Below are 6071 nucleotides of genomic sequence, written 5' to 3' on the forward strand. Positions count from 1 at the left end.
AAAATTCCTGGTTAATAAAACGATTTGAGTGCGCTAAAACTAAGGTATTACTTTTTCAGGTAATTTTTCTATATTTGGGCTGCCATTCTTGAGATCATAATAGTTTTTGTAACTCGCTGTATTTTCTGGTCTTCTAAGAAATTAAAAGAATCCATATCTAAGAGGGGAGAGGTAAAAAGTGACATTGCTTAAATTCTTAGTGAGGATAAGCTACTCTTCTTCTCATTTAAGAAAAGGGTATTGTTTCAAGTTCTTGCAACCAACTATAAGGAACAGCAAATCAACCGCGAATAAGCCTGCACGAATCAATTACTCGCTGTTTCAATTATATTATCATCTGTTTGCGTTTAATTACACTATCAAGACTATTGCGAAAGAAACTAACAAGCACAATTCAACATTAACAAGACACATTCATTATTAAAAGAATGAGTAATTAATACAAGAAACCTTCTCTGTCTATTTTTAGTACTGCAGTCATTGTTATTCGATAAATCGTTCAATGTCATACTTTTGCATCACACACAGGGACTAGCTTTCGGTATCATTAAGTATTTATGTTTATTCGATTAGTGGATTATTTTCAAAACAGCCGTATTTGAGTTTATGTCTTATTTAAAGCAGAACAGAAACCAAATTGATTTTATTTAAGAAATGTAAAGATTTAATCTAGTTGGTTAAATTCCGCTTCAATGCATATCATGAATATGAGAAGTTAACAATAGGAATACTGAAATGACCCCGAGTTTCTACATTTTGGGTGTAATATGATTAGATGGAAGAATCTTGAAACGGAATTAAGTCGAACATGATGGAAATCGAGCTATGTAACAACACTGAACGGTACCTTTTTAATACACTGGGTGACCATTTTAATGTCTCTTTACTGACTCGAGAGGTCAAAATATTATGAAAATCCATGCTAAACATAGCACGCACATTAACGTTAATTATACGGACGTCTGTGTAATTCTGTTCTCAAGAATAAAGAAGGTTAAATCGACATCTACAATATTCATTCCAACGACGAAAATAGCAGAGTCATATTTTTCTTAATTTTCAACCTTGGTAAAGGATTTAGGTTGGATTATTGGATAAGAAAATTTATTTAGTCTTTTTAACTTCTTTGATTCGAGCGTCTTGCACTAATGAATCTTTTTGTAGAAGAATTTAAACGTCTGGTTTACACTATTTTAATCCTAGTTTTCATGATGAGTATATTGATTCCATGTTCTTTTAAAACAAGAGGGTCATAAGAGCCTGAATCGCTCAAAGGTATTATATGCTGATTTTTGCAGTTTCATTTTCTACCTTTCTTTTATAGTTTTCAAGATTATATGCAAACATTCGAAATTTAGTCGAAGAACGTTTTATAAGGGATCATAACAGAAGTTATGTAATGGTTTCGGTCATATTAGCTTTTTGTAGATCTTGTATTTGCTGATTACAGATTACATATCCGTTTATCGATGATAGTTTGCGATAGTAACGAGAGGCTCTCAAGAGCCTGAATCGCTCACCTGTATTTCAGAGGAGAAGATTTTTAAATGTTAGCAAACTTGATGAACAAATTGTGTAAAATTGTCTTTAAAGGGCAATAACTCCTTAAGGGGTCAATTGACAATTATGATCATATTAACTTTTTTGTAGATCTTACTTTGCTGAACATTATTGCTGCTTACAGTTTATATATATATCTATAATAATATTCAAAATAATAACAAAAAACTGCCAAATTTTGTTAAAACTACCAATTCGGTGGCATCTTGACCAATTGAACAATTTTACCCCATGTCAGATTTGCTCTAAAAGCTTTAGTTTTTGAGATATAAGCCAAAAACTGCATTTGACCCTTTATGTTCTATTTTTAGCCATGGCGACCATGTTTGTCGATGGATCAAAACTTCGGATGCAATTTATAAACTAGATACCCTAAGGAACATTTAGTTAAAGTTTGTAGGTATTTGGTCCAGTAGTTTCAGAGGAGAAGATTTTTGAAATAGTTTACGACGACAGACGACGACAGACGACAACAGACGACGACGACAGACGACGGACGCCAAGTGATGGCATAAGCTCACATGGGGCCCTTTGGGCTCCGGTGAGCTAAAAACACAAAAAGTATTAGGACAAAACGTCATGTAAGGGTAATAATTCATATAAGGAGCCATCTGATATATTTGATAGAAATACGAAGTAGGTTGATTTTAACATAATGGATTTTTTGACTTGTTGAATTTTCTCTAACTACTACAGTTTTCAGGATATTTGACAAACATTAATTTTACCCTTATGTTCTATTATAAGCCTTTGGGGTACTTTTGCTTGATTGTTAAGAATAAAAAAAAACCAGAAACTTCATACAAAAGACCTTGATAATCATTCAGTTAAAGTTTGGTTTCATTATAAAAATAAGAAGATGTGGTATGTGATTGCAAATGAGACAACTCTAAAAAAAAATAGATGAAAACTAACGACATGCATAATTTATGTATGAAACAATAGACGAAAAATGATTATGATAAACACAAAAAACGACAACCAATGAAGTAGAGGCTCCTGATTGAGAATACAGAATGTGGCGGGATTGAACATGTTTGCCGGCGCAAAACTCTCCCCTAACTTGGGATAGTGGTGTAACAGTTCAACATTAGAACAAACTATAAAAATCAGTTGAAAAGGGCTTAACTCATCAAATTGTTACAAAGCACAAAGCACAAAAAAAAAACGCTAATAAAAATACAAATGACATAAAGTACAGATCTGTGAGTACTCGCAGTTACTGAAAGCTAATTCTAAGCCAATAACAACTAATAAAAAATCATGTATCTAAGACTAAAATATCAATCGGTACACATCCAACATCTAATGGATAGACGTCATTAACAGTTAGAGAAAAAAAATGACCTTGTGCAATACCATTATAAAGGCCGGTATCGACAGATTTAAGAACCGTGAAGGCACATCTGTGTTTACAATAATATTTAGTTCGGTTTTAATTTACTGATAACGAAATCAATATTTGTACAGATAAAAACAATATTCAAAGACCTAATAACAGTGTTAAATTGGTAACTTTATAGAATAAGTTTATTTAAAGGATCGGTAAGTTTACTGGGATCGTATCTGGAGTTCGTTAATTAACTCGTAATTTTGGCCCTAAAAATCTGAAAAATTTAGACTGCGATCATGTTGTGAAAATTTGATGAGAACATATGTTAAATTGTTTAATTGTTTCAGTTAAAACAGATTTTAACCAATGACGTCATTAGTGATGTTTTTATAATGTCATAAATGTAGATTAATTTCGTTAAAACCTGAATTTTTGAGTATTTTAGCATAATTTATGACAGTTTTCTGAAAATTAAACAGTGGCGCCACTCTTCGCCCACAAATACTTTTGCTAAAATATTCTTTATATACCATATCCTTTACTTTTCAACAAAAATTTCAATGGGCGAGGGTTTGCGCCACATACCAAATCACGAAAAAAAGGTCGAAAAAGGTGACAAATTTCTAGAAAACGATGGCTTAGAATAAAATCTTTACCTAAATAGGCTTATATGGTCATAAACATGAAGCAGATATACAACTTTTTTTTTTATTATAGATGTACTTTCAATTATTATACATTAAGCAATACATACTCATTAGATTTACTCAAACATTTGAAGCTTACAAAACACACCTTTACAGGGTCGTTTAATGAGGTCACAGGCTCCACTCCTTTATAGGCTCAGTAGACAATATCACCGTAAAATTGGAATGTGTTATCCCGTTTGCAATAACTTTTCTACAGATACAGCCAAACTTTGAAAACCAAATCTTTGTATCTATGGCAAAATTTGATAAAGGTTTTAAGGAATTTGTGGTAACGAGATCTTTGACCAGTAATACATAGATTACGCTCCTTGAAATCCAAATCGACACTACAGACACGGGCATAGCGAATGAGTTGGAATATATAAACATCGTATGATGGTACAAAAGGAATATCACCGTCCAAAAAAGTAAAGTCCCTTTTGTCGTTAATGTCTGTGTAGTTTCCCGTGTAAAATTGAAATATATAAATCTAGGAAAGGACAGTTATTGCATTTATATTTGATTTATTTAAAGTTAGTTCCTTTGGGTAAATTTCGGCAGTATATTTAGAGAATTCTTGATTATTTAACGAAAAAATATCATCAAGATAACGGTAAGGGCTAATGAATTTATCGATTAAATGGAATTTAGACGGGGGTTTACTGAGTTTGTCCTTAAACTGTGATTCATAACTCCCTACAACCTGTCGATAAACTTTATTGCCAAAACGTACATAAATGTTGTCAAGGAGAAAATTTACAGCTTTAATAGAAATTTTTCAATTAAAATATGTCTGAGAGAGTTTACGACGACGACGACGGACGCCGAGTGAACCAAAACGTTCAATTATACCTTTGGGGCAAGAGTCAGAGAAAGGCATACAATAACATGACTGAAAGATGAAAGATGAAAAGACAGACACAGCAGTCCACAAAAATGAAAGATAACTTAGGATATAGTAACGCAAAAACACACACAAAAACGGTGATCTCAGTTGTTCTAGAAAATTTAATATTTTGTTTTTGCTCTTCTAGTAGTACATTGTCGTTCTAATCAGAACAAACAAAGACCCAGTGACAAGTCGCTTTTAGAGTTTCCATAAATGTGAAACGAAGAAAAAGATTGTTGACATGAAAGCGGAACTTTAAATTCGTTGTCATCTAAGACACAGAAATTCCAGCGAAATTCTAATTGCATCCTTTTAACTTTCAAAGAGTTTGCATCAATTTTCGCATTAGGAATCGTTTGTTTCAATAGCTTACTTTTGCCCAACAAATTCTCTTTCAACTAAAACATGATATGGGCAAACCCTGGAATTTCGTATCAACTCGAAAATATATACCCCATATGTTTGTGCGACCGTAATGTTCATTTATAGAAGTGGAAAACAAATAACCCATAAAAAATATCAGATTGTAATGCGTTGAACAGATCACAGTAAGAACATAAGAGTCATCTCCTTAACCATCCATTTCAAATATTGAACTTGATTTTGACATAGTACTGTTAGAGGCACTACAAGTTTGAAGAATTATATATTCATCATACAGGGCATTCCATAAACAACCTGCGACCCACTAAATTATAACCTGATCTTTCGTGCTCACCCGATTAGTCTAAGAATGAACGAATAGATAAAGTTTCTTTGTCCATTCAGACATTCATACAGTACTTGAAGCAATCGAGTTTTGCGATTGCTCGTATTATTCGAAGGTATAAGATTAAAGAGATACATAGTATATATATTTATGTTAGTCTGTTCACAAGTCTGAAACAGTGGCGAACTTGTTACGCTGGACTTAACAGGACCTTATCACTGTTTGGTTTGTTTGTACAACTGTCTCGTTTCAATCGACATATAAACACGATTGGCCTCCTATATACATGATAAGCCTGATATCTTTGACGAGTTTAAACATAGTTTGTTCTTGATTTGTGGTGTACAATTAATGCTCTTTAACTTCGTTATATGTTCTGACGACGAGGGTTTTTTTTAACGACCTTGACTACCCATGAGGGTCTTGCACGGTCCAAAGGTTTTGAAAAGAGCACCATTGTTTTGGCGAGTCTTGCGTAGACGAATCGCACACCAGGCGTCCTGGATTAGAAGTCTGATAACTTTGACAAGTTTAAACATACATATCATGCATATATAGTTTGTTCTTGAATCTCCATCTATCATATGCTATATTCAAACCCATGGGCCGTACTACATGTGCTTCGCTAGAATTGATGTGCAGGGGTTATTTTAAATAACACCGTTCATGCATCGGAATGAGACTCTTCTTGGCTTCTTCGTCTTATTGATTAATGCACAGCATATACCTATCATCTATATGCATGCCAATTTCAGAGATCGAATACGAGAACTCAAGTACTAAAAGGGGCGTATATTAATTATTGGATATTCATTTTTAAATATCTTGTATTTGATATTTTATAATCATTCTAAGGTTGTTAAACCAGAAGTAGATGATTAATTATTTTCT

The sequence above is a fragment of the Mytilus californianus genome, unplaced genomic scaffold (genome assembly GCF_021869535.1).
Source record: "Mytilus californianus isolate M0D057914Y unplaced genomic scaffold, xbMytCali1.0.p SCAF_8, whole genome shotgun sequence".
Classification (NCBI taxonomy): domain Eukaryota; kingdom Metazoa; phylum Mollusca; class Bivalvia; order Mytilida; family Mytilidae; genus Mytilus; species Mytilus californianus.